Source organism: Myodes glareolus, chromosome 3 (genome assembly GCF_982192425.1).
Source record: "Myodes glareolus chromosome 3, mMyoGla1.1, whole genome shotgun sequence".
Lineage (NCBI taxonomy): Eukaryota > Metazoa > Chordata > Mammalia > Rodentia > Cricetidae > Myodes > Myodes glareolus.
In genome coordinates this window covers 94,661,667-94,680,711 of record NC_142028.1, presented here as the reverse complement: position 1 = coordinate 94,680,711, position 19,045 = coordinate 94,661,667, and positions in this window count along the sequence as shown.

Sequence of the window (19,045 nt, the reverse complement as noted above, 5' to 3'; positions counted from 1 at the left end):
GGAGAGGGAAATATTGGTTATATTGCTGAAGATAGTGTCACAGAGAAAGAACACAGCTCACTAACCAATGTGAGAACAAACCAATTGATTACAATTAGGCAGCAAAGGTTAGGGTATCATTGTAGCAATCTGGCCCATAGAATATGGTACCCAGTCACATTTTCTTTTTTTATTCTTTCTTTTTCTTTCAGAAAGTAGTTAGAACACCATGCTATCCAAGTGTATACATAGCTAGCTATCAAAGTTTTTCATGTGTCTCAGGTACTTGGGAAAGCTCTGTTGAATGAGTGACAATATGTACAGTGGTTTGTCTAAATTTACAGGTTAATGATATGACTAGGATCCAAACTGAAGTCTAGTGGCTTGTCCAAGTGGTGTTTGTCTTTTCACAAGATAAATGCAACAGAGCAGAACAGAGCTGCTCTGATTAAAGCAGGGATAATGAAGAGTATTACCTGAAATGTGAACTTCTATTAAAAACTACAATTTTGGCCAACCGAAAAGGACCCCCACTCAGACAATAACCCTACATTCAAAAAAGCAGGTCATTGAGCATGAGATCTCTCCTCAACTTATATTGAGCAAGTAGAGACTCCATTATAATACTAAAGACAGAAGGACAGATCCAGGGCTTTGAGACTAATGACTTGAATTGTTTCTTTCCAGGACAAAACTGTGTCTTTATAAGGATGTGTCTGAAGAGTTTTGTAGACCAAAGTATCTCTGATATCAATTTAATGAAGTCCAGTTCCTAGAAATGGAAGAAGACACACTAAAGATCAGATGAGCTATTGGTTTTCAAGTGGATCATTTTTTGTCCTCCAGAAGCTACTTGGCAATCATAAGAGGCATTTTTTTGTTGTTGCTTTTTGTTTGTTTGTTTTTATAAGCCTCTATGGTATCTTAGGTTGAGCTACTAATAACCAAATGCCATAGTCTGGGTTCATAATACTGTATTTCACTATTTTGAAGGCTGAAATAAGAAGAAGAAGAAGAAGAAGAAGAAGAAGAAGAAGAAGAAGAAGAAGAAGAAGAAGAAGAAGAAGAAGAAGAAGAAGAAGAAGAAGAAGATCAGATTTTGGAAAAGATCCTTTCCTTCCTTTGCATGTAACTGTCTTCAAGTCCTCTCATGATAGAAAGAGGAAGAGGAAGCAGGCTCTGACTGGCTCTTGTTAAAGGGGTACTGCTTTCTGAAACTTTATCATCATCATGGCCTTATTATATTCCAATGGCCCCATGCTTACATTATCACATTTTACAATAGGTTTACAAGGCTTGTGTTTGGAAAGCACTGATATGTAGCTGGCAGTACAAAAGAAACTCCCTTCTAGAGTGTATTGCACACCTCACCATACACAGAACTATCCTTAGAACAAAGAAATATCTGGCCTAAATTCCCAGCAATATTACAGTTAAATGCTACTGATCTAATCTAAGAGAAAGATTACTTACTAGGAAAAGATTTTTTCTACAGTGGCTCTGAGATGGAAATTTTTAGGTTTGATTTGAGTATTTCCAGAAATCTTATGCGAGCTCACTATTTCAATGGTATCTTATTCTAGTACTGGATGTCAGCTTAGTTATTTTTTCTTATCCCCAGAATGCTGATTTGCTACCACCCTTAATCATGCCATTGTATGTATCTTGTCTATTGGGTGATAAACTCCTTGAAAGGCCACATGTAATTCACAATCTTTATCACATTTCAAATCTCTGGATATTGATTCACATAACTGAATCAATGAATAGAGCTGCTATATTTCAACCTATGTCAAAACTTGTACCCAGTCAGTAGAGGGTCAGCTTTACCCAGTGAAAGACTGAAGTAGGACAGACATGCTTCATGGACTATACTTTGACCTTTGCTTTCCAGGCTGTTCTTTTGAGTTTGGAAAATTATATATATTCTTACTTTGTATTTTTTTATTGAAAAGTAAAACTTACTATAAAATGCCAACACTAGAGTAAAATGTAAAATATTTTATAATCAATGAGTTCAATTTGCTAAGTGCTATATTATAATCACTGAAGTAAGTTGGGCTGGCCAACTCCCAAACCGCAGTGCCAAATTGAGAACTACTTTCTCAGTCTTGCTTTAGGTGGCCATGAGCCACCGAATCACTGAGGTTGGATATGAAGGCCCAAAAGTGGAAACCAAACCTCCCATGGCATTGAGAAGACCAGAGTAACTGACCCCATATTCTTAACTCCAGTGTAATGTCTATAAACAATAATGTACTTCACACTTGGGAAGAGATTATGTAGGTCTTATCCACCTGTTCCCAACAATATAAGAAAATGTGGAAGCAAATTTGTTGTTACATTAAAACACTAAGGGGTCATGGTATAGAATGTAATATTTATATGATTTTTTTTTTCAAGACAGGGTTTCTCTGTGGCTTTGGAGCCTGTCCTGGAACTAGCTCTTGTAGACCAGGCTGACCTCCAACTTATAGAGATCTGCCTGCCTCTGCCTCCTGAGTGCTGAGATTAAAGGCATGCGTCACCACCTCCCGCCTTATTTATATGATCTTTTCATTTAAAAGTATCTTTAGAGAAACTCTCATCCATGATAGAAATTTAGAAGGATTTTTGATCATTCTATCACTTAATTTTTAATATTATGAGAAAAATTTAGAGGTAATTTTTTATTGTACTCTCACTTAAATTTGTTATTTTTAAATATTTTTTTCTTTTTATATATGAATATGTGTGTAGGGGGAATCTGTGCATATATTTGTGCAGGTGCCTGAGGAAGATGGAAAGGGCATCAGATTCCTTGGAGCTCAAAGTATAGACTGTTGTGAACCTCTCTATATGGGTTCTGGAAAACCAACTCAGGTCCTCTGCTAGGACACTATAAGCTCATACCTTAAGTGGTGAACCATCTCTGTAGCACCGTCCCTCACTTGCTTTTATAAATAGCATTAGTGGAGGCTTGCCATCATCCGACACATATTGTATCTTTAAATATCATAACTGATCCTCCTCCTCTTTCTGAATTTTCTTTTGTCCTCTCTTTCAAACATACCCATATTCATTCTCACTTCAAAATTTACTTCCTCTCTGATGATTGTTTGGATCTCCAAGCAGTGACTTTTTTTCTCTGTGTTCCACTTGCTATATTCAGCTATAAACTCCATTGTGATAATGTGTGCACAGCCCCTTTTTTACCAATACATGGAGATATTGTGGGAATGGGGAGTGTCACACCTTACCCTCCACTCAGACTGTTACATTATGAAAATATTTTTACAGATCGACATGATAACAACTTCACCTCACCATTTGACCAACTTATGAGAATCCCCATGAGACTCTGTTCACATCATCTCTTCTTTTTATTATTTATTAGTTTTTTGGTTAAGTTTATTTTTAATTTATCTGATCTATAATTTTAAGCTTTCAGTGTGGACTACATAAAAATATTTTGGTTATCAAAAATGTAAAAGAAAACCTTGGAATTTATGAAACATTTTCTCTGCCAACCACCATGCCAATATCAAATAAATAACAGCTCATTTGTTTCTTTTAACACCCAGTAAATGGATAATTAAACTAAGTAGTACATTTGTCAACAAATATTTATTAAAATTCTACTATGTATTATTTTCTTGGAACATAAAATTAGTACAAATCATAGAGCCCGCACCTAATTTTTCCCTTATCACTCCCTAATATGTGTTCCTAGAGCCCAGCTGAAGATCTATTGTATACAAAGTCCAGCTACTTTGATTCGATCAAGGCCTGATTACTTTTTTAAGTTGTAATCATGAGCTGGCAGGATTGCTCCGTGAGTAAAGATGTTTTTGTCAAGCATGATGGCTTGAGTTTGAGTCCTAAGACCCACAGGAAAGAGATAACCCACTCTTGAAAACTGTCATCCGATCACCACATTTGTTCTGTGACACTCACCCTCCACATGCATGCAGAGATAGATAGATAGATAGATAGATAGATAGATAGATAGATAGATAGATAGATAGATAGATAGATAGATAGATAAAACAAAAATGTAGTCTAGGGCAGGCCTCCAAATTTTGCTGTCTAATATGGCAGCCATACATACATACTACTGAAAGTTCAAACTACATGAAGGAGTGTAGATTCATTGTTCTTACTGTATTTAATATTTAATACAAATTTTAATGTAAACAGCTACATTTAGTGAGTAGCCTTTGTCAAAGAACAGCAAAAAGAGAAATGTTTTTCATTTTTGAGTAACACTTGCTTAGTTGATGTACGCATGACCTAAGGGCTGAGTCACCAAATAGCAATCCAGTCCTGTCTCCACGACAGTTCATAATTGATAAATCACTTCCACGTTGCCTAGGAACTTTAATTCTAAGCCATGAGTTGAAGTCCCAGGCACATCCTCAAGAATTCTTACCTTCTGGTTAACTTCTAAAGTCCCGTTTCATCCATGCTAAAATAGTGAGATGAGAGGAGCAGGCAATTATCATCTGGCTTTACTTCCTGTGATTCACTGAATACGTTTGTACCTCCAGACCTCAAAATAGCCCAGGGCTAATTTAGTCATCACACCTGTAGCCATTCTCATTATAGAAATGCTTGCTAGGCTGTGGATATGCTGACTAACTGTTGTGTGAGTAGTAAAATGATGAGCCTGCAGAAACCTCTTCAAAATACATAATGGGCAAATGTGGGAGCTTTATTATTATTTTTTAAAATAGAAATATCTACATAGGAGAGAAAATACATTTGGAAACAAAATATATACTAGAGAGAAAAACATTTCAAAACACCCGAATACCATATGACCTATATGGTTACAGACTCTTTCTTAATTAAGTCAAAGTATTTTTGACAATCATCAAATGTAAAAAAACAAGTCTGTATATTATCTCTATCATCTTACATCCTCTTTAATACCTATGACATGATTTAGACCACCACCACTACTACTCTCACTATGTTCTATGCCATGGCCCCTGCTACTTCTGCCCTGTTCTAGATAACAGAGTGCCACCATACCATCAGGTGATTGTTCTGCAACACAGTTATGTGCTGGTGTAACCCTTTTCCATTCAAATGATGGTTTGTGGGACACACATGTAAGACTGGGATCATCACAGTAAAGGAAGCTTGTATGAGAGAATTCTCCAGCGGGATCTGGGATCGTAAGTGAAACCACAGTGCTTTCCAACAGCCAGGACCATTCGCCAGGTCCTTTATCTTAATGTGTTTTTTTTTTCTCCTTGAAAACCTCATTTCTCTGACGTTAATTGAGGCATCTTCATGAAGCTCTAGGTTATTACCTACTATAAATCTGGAGGTATGTTCTCTTTCATGGTACTTCTGTACACCAAAATGTATCTTTGGGTATCTGGTCCTCAACAAGCTTGATCTTCACAGAGAATTTAGGTATCCTGGGCATGGCTGGTGGAATAAAAAATTGGTTTAGAGAAGGCCTTCTTAGCAAGTAAGTTAGTCAAAAAGACATTATTTTGAACAAGATCATGATTGAGGCTAAGGCCAGACTGACATGGCATTTCAATCATAGTATGTCTTAAAACAAAGACCAGAAATTAGAAGACTGGAACTCCTGTATCATTTTCTCTAACCAGAGTTCTTTGTATAGTTAGTGGATTTGTATCACCTGAAAGTTCAGGGCATTCTTTGTATGTATGTATGTACGTATGTATGTATCGTCTATCTGTCTGTCTGTCTATCTATCTATCTATCTCCATATTTCTTCATCTTTTTCATACAGTGTATCATTATTACCCCTTATCCAAAAAGCTTCCCAACCTATGTGCAAACAAATCTCAGAAAAATGGCATATCTTATTTCTTTCAAGTTCACTGGAGAGAAGAGTAACTTGTGACTTGAAGTACCATTTCAAGGGGCTTCCAGTCTGTCCAGAGCCAGCTGACTGAATAACTACTGAGACTTCTAGTCTCAAATGCCACTGCTTGTACCCTTGAAAAGATTTGACTCATAGAAAAGTGTGATCCAGCTCAAACATCTGGCCTAGTCAGCATTAAATCTGAAAGAGACCACATTCACTTCTTAGAGCATTCCATAAATAATATTCCTTAAACATGAGACTATTTCAAATTTTTAAAAGAATAAGTTGACAAAAGATTTCCATGAATGTCAATCAGACATATTCAAGCTCAAATGTCTAACCTTAGAATTCAGCATACTCATTGTTAGGGATCTTATTTTAAAATGCCATTTTCTTTTGTTTTTCAGATATCCTAAAGTCAAAGGAGATCCCATTGTTGATCATTGACAATTTCCTATTTTCCATGATGATTGTGTTTTATTCTCAAAATTAATACTTCTCCTTCACCACTGTCCTTTACGGGCCAATTCAAATCTCATTACCCTCACTGATTTTTTTTGATCTTCTCATGAAATAATTTTCTTTTTAATGCATTAAAATCCCTGGACCTGGAGGGAGGGGGGAGGAACTTGAACTTCCCACAGGGCAGGAAACCCTGACTGCTCTAGGGGATGGAGAGGGAGGAGGAGAGGGAGTGGGGGGAGTGGGAGGGTGTTGGGAGGAGGGGCTGAAATGGAAACTTTTATAATTTAATAAAAAAAAGCAAAAAAAAATCTCTTGACCATCCTGTTTATTATAGACTATTATAGTATAACTATATGTGTATGACTCAATTAGTTAGGATAGTCTTTTTCTACTAAATGAACACATATTTAAACTGACTCCAAGTGACTAATCATTATACCAATAAATTACTGCATTCTTAACCCTCAGTAGAGATGCCATCTGCAGAGGATGCCAGTGTAACCCAGAGACCTACAACTGATCAAGTTGCAGAGAACAGAGACTGTGGAAGGATCAGCCATGACGAGTACATTTAAATCACACCCTGGGCTGATTAGTTATTTTTTTTTCTGGTCATTTGACAGGAGCTATAATCATCTGGAAAGGGGGGACTTCAATTAAGAAAATGTCTCTGTAAGATTGGCCTGTAGGCAAATCTATGTTGCATTTTTTTGATTAATGATTCCCATGACCTCTCAGCTCACTAGGGGTAGTACCACCCCTGGAAAGGTGGTCTTTGGGTGTATATCAGAGAGCAATCAGAGCAAGCTAAGTAGTGAAAGGCAAAAAGCAGCATTCCTCAATGGGTATCTGCTTCAGTCCCAGTCTCCAGTTTCCTTCCTTGGCTTCCTTCACTGTTAATTGCAAGTTGCAAGATGAAATAAACATTCACCAACCCCCAATTCATTACTGGTCACACTCAATTTTTATAGAAATCAAAGAGAGAAGTAAACTGATAAATCCTTTCTTTGAAAAGATCAGGAATGGTTGCCAGGGAGAGGGCAAAAAGATTGTAAAAGTCAGAGGTAGGGAATGACTAATAGGACACAGTATTTTCAGACTACAACAGGGTGATTATGCACATGAACTCACAGTGTTGTGAGCACATGCACTAAACTGTACAATTTCAAGCCAAACAAAATCTCCGTTTAGTGGAAGGAGTTAGGCAACAAGTTCCATCCTTACCAGAGGTTCTACTGACAATTTATATTTGCTAGAGAAGGGAGAGTCAATTTTCTTTAAAGGTAAGTCTCCTCATTGTTCAACCCTTCTCCAGTAGATGCCTAAACATTCAGGAGTACATGGGCAGCACAAATATGAAGAGGAAAAAAAAAACCAAAGAGGCAACAAAGTTAATTGGGTAGAGCAGTGGTAGATCTGAGAGATGTTGGTGTGAATATGATCAAAATACATTGTATAAAACTCAAAGAAAATTAAAAGCTAAAAATAAAAGAAATGAACTTAGATTTAAATCTCTTTCATTACATAGATGATCTTCTAAAATTATTTAAATTGTTTGAGATTAATTTTTAAAAATCTTATTAGTATAGGACTATCTATCATGCAGTCTTAAAAAAAGAGTAGGTCTCATATCTATTGTCTTTGTCCTTGACAATATGACTGTAGTTCAGTTTTCAGGAGGTGAAGGGTATTTCTCAAACTCTTGAAAATTGGTTGGTCTTCAAGGTTGTTCTGTCGAGTGGAATATGCTCTATGGTACAATATGCAGATTCTGTATGTCAGCTTCAGAATTCAAGAGCTTTTATGTTCCGTTGTCTTATCTTGGATCCTGTTCAAATATTATGTAGATAAACTGAGATTATCTTTAGGAAACAGTTAACACCACATGGGCTGTCTCCTTTTAAGATTACAGGTGGGCTTCTTCCATCTGACTCAACAGTAGATTATGAGATGTGAAGAATTACCCACTGAGCCCACACAATTGAATTGAAAGCTGGAGATATATGCTCTGAACCTTGACCAGTTAGTTGTAAATCAATGTGTTACATCATAATCTCCTACCACCAAAAGTTTTTCTGAGGAGGGTTGAGAACACTGATCTGTTTTTAATGGTAAGTCATTAGGATTAAGTTTATACATACAATTCTTTTGAGATGGTGATTCACAAACTTTAGCTTTACATATGAAACACTTTGGGGGCTTGATAAGATGGAGTTCTGGACCTCAATCCCAGAGTTCCTGATTTATATATCTTGAGTGTACCCCTTAATTTGTATTCCCAATAAGTTCCCATGTAAAGTCCTATTCGGGATAGAATGACTATTTTGCAATGTTAGGTTATAGTTCAGGTTGCCATAGCAAATGTAATCTAATAAACATGGATATTATAAAGCTTACTTACCACCAATTTAAAGTATCTATGGAATTAGTAGGGCTTGTTATTGTTATCTTAAAAATCATTCGGTCACAGCAAGTTTTCTTGAGGAAAAGACACATAAGTGGCTCTGTCCATTTTCATTTTTCTTCTTGCTGTACCTAGCCCTTGTAAGGAACCTCAGTATAATAGCTTGCAATATGGCAGCAGGCATCACGCACAATCACTTTACACTCTATCACTATTGTCTTTCATATTGTGGAAACATTTTTAAAAAAATCATTTAATTCCCTATAAGGAAATCTAAAGTTATTCAATCCATCCATCTATCCGTGAGCATCTATTGAAAAGAAATCACAAGGGGGCCAAAGTTTTAAGTTATGATTGAAGATGTACGTGAGCAGCTCGAGGAGCTGAGAATTCTGGTAAGAAAAAAGCTTAAGTAATATCTACGAAAAGAAAAAGTCAAGGAGAGAATTAATGGAGTAAAGGCAAATGAAATGGCTAACAGCCCATGGGGCTCTCTGAGGTCTACAGGAAGCTGGAGAGGGAACACATGTAAGAAAAAGAGGAACACATTTTTTAATCTTAAAACAGTTAAGATGCTAAAATATTTCTCATGTATAATCTACTTGATAATAGCATACTGCTATTTTGTGGCTTTTTACTGACCATTGAATCCAGAAACATCAGTCGAAAATCGCTCCTTTAGAAGAGTCGAAGCAGAGATGCTGAGAGCATCACCTTTTCTATCATTCAGGATTTCCCACAAAAATCATATAGAGAACTTCCGAGTTGATACTGGAAAAAATAAAATGAATGTATTTTCCCTGAAGAACTGCTGTTTTTTCATTCATGATATTATAAGCTGCAAAACTCACCAGAGGTATGAAGTCCTGGTAGACGCTAAGTAGGTAAGACACAACATTGAAGTTCAATTATTTCCATATCATATTAAGTACCTTCTTGGCTCCCAAAAGCTCATGGGAATGCCTCTGAATTACCACTTACATATTTCAGTTCAGTTATTCATTGAATGGATTTTTGCTCTAATTCCGTATAATTAGGGACCATTTATTTTACATAAGTTTCTTTATAGTAAGTGGTATTCTATCTAGTCTGTTCTAAGCTCTGGGGAAATGTCTGCTAAACTGTGAAAAGAAACTAGTGGCAGGTTTAGTTTATATTAACAGTATTTAATTGTAGAATTCCTATTTCCCTTTTTGTGGGCTTTTTACATAGATTAAATTTATTGAAATAGATAATTGAAGTACAGCATTATATATTTCTGAGGTACTATGTTATGGTATCATGCATACATGCATTGTTTAATGCTGAAACATGGGCAGATACAAATATCTTTTCAAATATTTATCATCTTCTTGTAGTGAAACCATATGAAGTCCCTTCTTCTGACCTTTGGTAAAATACTGTATAGTGGTGCCATTATGTATAAGTATAGTACCATCTAACTAATTTTATATCTGAAAGGAGCAAAAATTTCCTTGTTTCTCATGCTATATTTTAAGGGGGTGAGGAAAGAAGAAAGGGAGGGTTGAAGTAAAAGAGAGACAGACAGAAAGAGAAAAATGGATATAGACGGACAGACAGATAAAAAGGAACAGAATGACACTGAGCTGCAACCACTTTCCGTGTCTACAGTAAGCCAGGAAGTTGCATTGACTTATCTATTTTGATAATCTGGGGAAGCTGAGTTTATGTTATTTGCCCCCATCCTCCATTTTTCCTCAGTTCTTTCTTTTCAATGTTCTGTCATTAATTGGTAAATCCCTTTTAGTCTTCCCTTCATGTAGAGGTGACTTGTCCTCTGAACCCTAACCTGCTTTTTAACTTCATATCTTGCCCCCTTTTCCCTATATACAAACAGCAAAGAATAACTTAATACTGAACCCCAATTTTTATTTCTTCCTAAAGTAACCTCAGCTATAGTGCCTGCTGGTTCAACCTTATGGTTCCTGAGCCAGGTGGTCTCCTAAATCAAGGTACTGTGCATATGTAACTTTGGGCATTTGGGGTGCTTGAGATTTGTGGCTATTCTCTCTTCTTTCTCTGCATGAGGAGCATATGTTTCTCTAATTTGATAGTGACCCACATTTCTCTTTATTTGTTCAGGAATATGATTCTTTGTTGAAGGGATAAAGGTATGTTTTGGATCCAGACACTCTGTAGCATTAACTGCAGGTGTTACAGTGAGGCCTCGAAGACTAAGTTTAGCTCAGTTGTTTAACTCTGCTGGAGCACAGAACAGCTTCCAGGGATGATCAGGACTACTCACTGAAATCTCAGTGTGTGTCATAATGGTAAACAGTTCCAGTTGACAGGCACATTAGAGAGAATGATAATAACCATTCCTCAGATGTTTGATTGTAGTGTGGACAACCTACTTAATAAATATAAGTATAAAACCAAGAAATAAAAAAGAGACCAAAAAATAAAAAACCACACCAAAAAGCAAAACAACAAATGTCCCCAAAATTTCATGATACCAGACTCAAGCAAAGTGGATCAGGGGCCCCAGAATAGTGTTTCCCATTGTAGTTCAAGTTCTTAATGAACCAGCAGATAAAAGACAAACCCTAACAGCTCTCATCTTTATTATGATAAAAGCTAGAGAGTTTACATTATAGGCTGGTTAGTACAGATGTATCCACCTGTCTACAGCCACAGTTTCATACCTACAGCCTCTTCAACTTGGAAGGTCCCATTAGACACTGTCATCAAGGACTAAAGAGAGTGTTTCCTGGGAGTGACAAACACTGAAATGAATGACAAACTCTTCTGAGCATGCCTAGACTTGGCTCCTGATTTCCTATCACATGGGCTTGCATGTCTCTCCTCTTTCCTTGAACTGGAGAATATAAACAGGGGAGATTCTGTGGACATGTGAGAGACGTTAAAACAAATATACAAAACTCAATATAAATATGATTAAATAAAGAGGAATGAATAAAAGGACAAAGACAATTGGAAAGAGCCCTTTGGTAAAGGTATATGTAGGTAGAAAAGTTTATTTAGGAATTAATCTTAGAATATTGTTTCAAACATCAAAGTACAAAACTTAGCAGAACTTTAATGGTTAAGTTTATTTTTATGAGAAAAATTCTTTAACTAATTAAAATTTTTAAATAAATAATATACACTTTGTCCAGTTACTATATTACATTACTATGTTAAGCTATTACCACACATATGCAGATATATAAATTCTTTTATGTAAAGAGATGACACAGACAGAGATACAAGCTTCATATTTTCTATTCATACTGTTATTCCCAACTTGTACTTTAACATTTATTAAAACTATTTCTGCTCTCTTTTCACACTATTTTGTTCCAGCCCACAGTCTTCATATATTCTGACATACAACATGTATGAAATTAATATTCACTATTCTATTAATATTCATACCCAAATCACTAATGAAAATTGTAATTTACATACAATCAAGAAAAAATGCCTTTTGTCATAATAATAACCAAGATATAAGCTTTAGTAACCAAAAAATGAACAAGACCTGGAGATTTGTCCTTTGAAAAGACAAACCCACAGCAGTCTCTTGAAAGGTATCTGATATATCATAATTTTCAAGCAAGTTATAAAGTTTTTTCTCATTAAGAAAAAAACAAATCAATAAAACATAACAAAACCAACCAAATTAAAAAAAAAACAACCCCTGCTTGAAAGGAGCTGGGCACTAGCATTATCATTAGTATGCATTCTCACCAATTAGCTATAAAACTAGAATATACAATTGTCCAGTGAAGTATCAAGACACTACCAGAATGATGAAAGAGTTTAAATTAGCAAGGAGCCCATTCTGGCTCCAGGCATGTGCTCAGAGTTTTGCATACTTGATCCTTAAAAGAACCACAGGTGTGGGGTGTCAATACCCCATTTTATTCCATTTAGGGAAAACAGGACTAAACAGCATGCCCATCATGCTGAGAAGAGCAAAATGTGGCTTTGACCTTAGGTTGACTTGTTGTGAAATTGGTGTTCTTCTGTGTATGCCAAAGAAAACACAGCTATAAATATTAAGGGACAGATTACGAGAACCCGAGGACCCTCTGGCTCTCATGTTTCTCGGACCTGACAGTGTAAAAAGCTCCTGGTAGTTGCTGCTACCCCAGATAATTATTTTCCTTCTTTCTTCCTTTCATTATGTTCTGTTGCCTCTCTATTTGGGAGTTCCAAAGGGCTAATTGGAAAGCTCTTGCAAAAATATAGTAAAAATTATTATGAGGTTACTCAAAGGACAAAATCGGGAGGGAATGTAGGATAGGAATGGAGAACTGTTAAGTTGGATTCACAGTGTGGTTGGAACTGTTTGGAAGAGGAAGACACCACACACAAGGAACCTACTAAATAGATTTACTTTAAAGGTCAAGATACATAGGAAGCTTTAATTAAAATATGGAAGATAAATGTTTCTTATATAAATTGTTAGATTGAAAAATTTGAAAGGTGGACCTTTAAACAATGATGGGGAACCTTGACAATTCTCATGTAAGGACATTCCTGAAGTCCTTATTGTGTGTTTTTCCTGACAATTATTGCTCTGGGAAGCACTGACCTTGTACTCAAAGATGGATGCTACAGTACAGTGGGGGCTATGTTAGTTTGTCTCTCTAATAATTAATTCTTTTCGCAAAAGGTCAAAATTGTATCTATTTTATAAACTCATTTTGAGTGGCCAAAGAAAACTAACATATATTTAATTGCCCCTTTTAGTGCCATGCTTCTAAGCATCATTAATAAATAATAGATTGATTGAAAAATCATTGAATGCACATTTTATGCTTTCAGACTTTCAGATATGTTGTTGACAATTGCAATGAAGTTGTTAAAACTAAAGAATTTTTATTTTTGTGACTATCTCATTGACAGGTGCTCTTTGGTTGCTGAAACTATGTCTGGTGGTGTGTTAGGTTCACTATCTTTAGAGATTAATGAAGTTATCAAGTTTTTTACAGACTAATAGACAAATCACTAGACAATTGTGACCATAATGACACATGAAGTAGAAGAAATCACATAACTATAAAGGAAAAGCCTGAACATTAGAAGAAAGATATACTAAATATAACCAAGAGAAGTTAACAGAATCATCATTTAGGAAGATGTACTTTTGGATAAATCTCCTTATTGATATGTGACTCTGATCTTATAAATCAAAAATATATCATGTGCTCTCAAAATTCACGTGGGATTGGAAATTAAAATTGTATATTTTGTCTGGGTTCATTGCTTAGTAGTTCATCATGTAGGATGCATCTATGAAGATAAATATTTTCTGTCTATCAAAGATAAATACTCTCTTTTGCTGTTCTGTCTCTGTGTATGTGTGTGCACATGTGTGCACAAATGCGTGTGTGCATGTGTTAAAGGGAGGTTTTAATTTATATAACTTTGTAAAGGAACTCATCATTGGTTATACTCAGGTCAGTAGCAATGTTGGTGTCTTACTATATTTGTATGAAGGACAAAAAGAAATATCCAAAGTCTGTCTATATATAACAGCCTAGCTGTAAGGTCATAATAAGCCAAGATTTATTTTATGGAACATTGTTTGGTGCTAAAAGGCTCCACCTCTTGGGGCTAGTGGTACTTTAGTTTGGGAGGGCTAATATCAAATAAGCACATGAACATTCCCAAAACAGACATAGCTCCTTGACCAACATCTTTTCCTCTACTGAGATCAAATGATGTTGCAAAATTGCTTCCCAACACCACCCTCCTCTGGGAGTCATTTTTATATATCAAATTGACTTTCATATAGAAACTTACTAGTCGATGAAGAACAGTCTCTTTAACAGTAATTATGATGCATTTTTCTTTAATTATTGCTTGGAATGTTGCACACAGTTGTAGAAAATATTAGGAAAGAGGAAATTTCATTCCAGAAGCATTTTTGAAATTATTGTAACCAGGTCTGAACCATGACCAAAGCATTCAGCGCTGCAGGCTTCCTTGTGATACTGAGCTACACACATGGTCCTTAGCTCCATGTGTGCTTTATGGCAGCTGCCTCTACCTCAAGGTATTTCCCATATGCAGGAGTAACTGCTACTCTTGCGACATTGGTCATTGGTACAATAGCTACATAACTGCATCATACATGGTATAAGTAAAAAGGCTATTGAACTCCTGGATTGTTAAATTGTCAATAATTTTGTGCTTTTAAATTATAAATTTTATCTCTTAAATTTATAAATATTTAAATTGTAAATATTTTAAATTATAAATCTTACCTGTGGTTGAGTTTGAGCCAGAGTACGTACAATAAGTGTTACCTGCCAATAGGTGTCACGGTGAACTTGTAACTGCATGGCCAGCTTGAATCCGAATTTTAGCATTAAAGACTGAAAGATATACCCAGATTAAAAACAGTTATTTAGTGTAAATCACAGACTGTGTGCTCCGTGGAAGTCCCTGACTGGTCCACAGCCACACGAGCACAAAGAGAGCAAGAAAGCTCAGAAGCCCACATCGCGTACTTAACCCAGAAGTCAGCCACACAGTTGCAGGTGGCCAAGGCTCTCTGAGACATTTAAGGAGAAAATATGAAGGACCACAGCTAACTGTTACTCACTGCCATTGCGTGGGAATTCTAAACTCAAATGAATGGCATGGAGAATGAAGGCAGCTGGCAGCAGACTAGAGCTGCTAGAGACCTGAGTCCCACGTTGGGCACCAACTGTAGAAGTTAGCTTGATTAGGGAAATAACCAGGCTAGCTAAAAGATGAAACAATTTTATTCTTATTTATTATAAGGGGAAAACTCACGAATCAGGAACGAGAAGTCCAAGCTCAGATGTGCTGTGTGGGAACCACAGAGAGAAAACACCTGGGGCGTGTGTCCATTTTTCTCCGGGTCCCAGAAAGCCTCACCCTAGCTTGGTCCCACCTCTTGAAGATAATTGGTTAACAAAGCTTCCCCATCATATGTATATTTGTATGCTTGTATGTCTGTATACCATACTTATGCAGTACATGGAAGCCAGAACAGGGCATCAGATCCCTTGGAACTAGAGTTAGAGAAGCCATGTGTGTGCTGAAAATCAAATCTGATTTCTATGCAAAAGCAGTAAGCACTTTTAACTACTGAACCACCATATGGTCCCTTAATATTTTTTAATTTAAAGTGAAATAATACATAATTTCTTACATTTGTTTTCATAATAAAAACATTGAATGTTCAAAGATTTCCTGGATTTACCTGGTTAGCTACATACCTACCTTCTATTTTGACATTGTGTTTTCATTTCTATTCATTTAAATTACTTCCTAGTCACTCTTTTACTTTCTTTTTAAAGTAATACATTGTTGAGAAGTAGTTTCAACATAAACTTAAAAGGATTTTACAAATAATTTTATGTTAAATAATTTTTGTTATAATTGTATCATGATAAAAAATATATACATCTTATGATTTCAGTCTTCTTCAATTCCTTTTAAATTGTTTGTACAACACCATTTGGTTTACATGGGACAATAGTTCAAATGAAGTGTGTGTGTGTGTGTGTGTGTGTGTGTGTGTGTGTGTGTGTATTCTGCTTCTATTTTGTAGACTGTTTTATAAATGTCAATTCAGAGAAGCTTGCTTATATTAGTTATTAAGTCCCCTGTATTTTTCCTAAATTGTTTGACTACTTGCTCTTTTAGTTCTTCCTATTTGACCTTTTGTTTTTGTTAGTTTTGTTTCCTTTTTTGAAATTCTGTTGATATATATGGAGAATGGCTATACTCTCTTAGCAAATGCCTCCTTTTATCATTATGAAATGTCTCTGCTTAATGCTAATTTATTGATTAGTCTTCTCACCTAAAAGTCTTGAGGAAAATTAAACTCAATAATGGATTAGTTTGGATGGAGGGAAGGAATCTTAATCAGCCTTCTTCGGTTGCCACAGACAAGGCATCCTACAGCGAATTTAAAGAGTTCTATGCATGAAGGCACCGAAGTTTGAAAGAATAGTGAGCTCGTCCTTGTTGTGTGCCTTTATAAAAGGTACATTACATCTTTGGGACTTCACTTCCTCGTCGTGGAATACACACCATCTCCTCTTTCTAAAGGCTATAGGAAACCACTCTTTCCAGAAGTTGTTTCTAGTGTTTCTCCTAGTGTTGCTTTCCATGCTGCAAAGGTTTGGGCTTGGCATGTCTTGCTCCTCACTGTGTGTTGAACCCCTGGCCATGTTCAGCATCTGCTAAGAATGACAGAGGATCTGACCTTACAATGGTATTGAGGGCATTTTGTAACTTACCTTCTCCTTGTGAGCTTACCAAGTGAAAGCATGAGAATGAATTGAAAGAATTATCATTACCAACTCTTGAAAGATTTTAAATATTTGTATGGTCTCATTCAAAGGAATTTGAAACATAACAGGCCAAGAAAAGGTAGATACTGTCTAAGAAATATCAATAACAGGTCAGTGCCCTGAAGTTTAATGAGGTATTTGGTATGGAAAGTCCTGTATATGAGTTGCTCTTATTGGTTAATAAAGAAGCTAATTTCAGCCAAAGGCTTAACAGAATATAGCCAGGCTGGTGCAGGAGAATTGCCTGTATTCTGTCAATCGTGTATTTTAATAAAATGCTGATTGGCCAAGCAGGAAGTTATAGGTGGGTCAACCAGACAGGAAGTAGAGGCAGGGTGATGAGAACAGGAATATTCTGGGAAGCAGGAAGCTCCCTCCACCATTCCTGACCAAATCACCGAAGGAGCAACATGTGAGCTGACAGCTTACCAAGCCACATGGCTAACATAGATAATGATAATGGATTAATATAAGTTACAAGGACTAATAAGAACCCTGACCTAATGGGCCAATCAGCTATATAATCTTATGGAGTCTTGTGTGTGATTTTCTTTGTTGCTTGCCGGTTGTGGGGTACTGGGAGGGACAGAAACCCCAACAACTCGGCCCCTCATGCTACACCAGGCTGAAAGAAACATAGAGCAGACAGAGTCAGGAGATGCCATGTAGCTGCCAGAGGGTAAAGACACCAGCTACCAGCTTGACCTTGCCAGTATGCCCCACTCTCGTGGTAAAATATAAAATAATGGAAATGGGTTAATTCTAGATATAAGTGCTAACTAACAACACACTTAAGCTATTGGTCAAGCAGAGTAATTAATATAGTTTCTGAGTGATTCTTGGGGAGTCTGGGTGTCTGGGAAATGAATAAGCAGCCACTTCCAACAGGTATTGAGGAAATCCAAAAGGAAAAAAGAACAAAATTTAAGTGTGGATTACACTTGGTGTGTAGGATATGGCAAGTAATTCCTTCAGCATTGTATGAGTAATTCTAGTCTACTTCTCCAAGCTTGCCTCCAAAAATGAAAAATGTGGGGCTAGAGCCTCCTGTGATCACAAGGCACTTTGAGGATTGAACACACTCTACAACCATTCCTTTTATCCTGTTCTTCCTTTTGTCTAGAATAAACTCTTTCTTCCATGCCGTTTCCTAAACTGGGTAGAATACTTCTTTTTTAATATTAATTTTATTGAGCTATACTTTTTTATGATTTTATCCTTTCCTCTCCCCTCCCCTTCAGCCCTCTCCCATGGTCCCCATGCTCCCAATTTACTCAAGAGATCCTATCTTTTTCTAGTTCTCATGTAGATTAGATCCATGTATGTCTCTCTTAGGATCCTCATTATTGTCTAGGTTCTCTGCAATTGTGATTTGTGGGCTGTTTTTTTCTTGATGTTTAAAACCACATATGAGTGAGTACATATGATAATTGTCTTTCTGGGTCTGGATTGCCTCCCATAATATGATGTTTTCTAGCTCCATCCATTTGCCTGCAAATTTCAAGATGTCGTTATTTTTTTTCTCCTGTGTAGTACTCCATTGTGTAAATGTACTACATTTTCCTTAAGCATTCTTAGGTTGAGGGGCATTAAGATTGTTTCCAGCTACTGGTTATGACTAACAATGGTGCTATGAACATAGTTGAGCACATGTCCTTGTGATACAGTTGAATGATGCTCAATATAATACTTCTTTTCTTACCTTTTCTGTAACATTTTATATCTTCTACAGCCAAAAAAAAATAATTCTTTTTACTTCATTTTTCTAATGCTTTATAGGTGTCACTTTTATTAAAAAATCATATCCTATTGCAATCTACATATTATATATATTCTATTTGTAAACATTATATATACATATATAATACATATATAATGTTTATAAATGGAAAATACATAGTATTTATTTCTGTTTTTTTCTCTGAGTTTCCATTAACTAGATGAATGTCAGCCTCACAAATGTTTTCTCAGGTGTTGGTAGAGTAAATGAATGTAACATGACTACAGTCTTTACCAAGCTCAAGTGTTCTAGTCTGGGGCACTAATGGTGGCTCC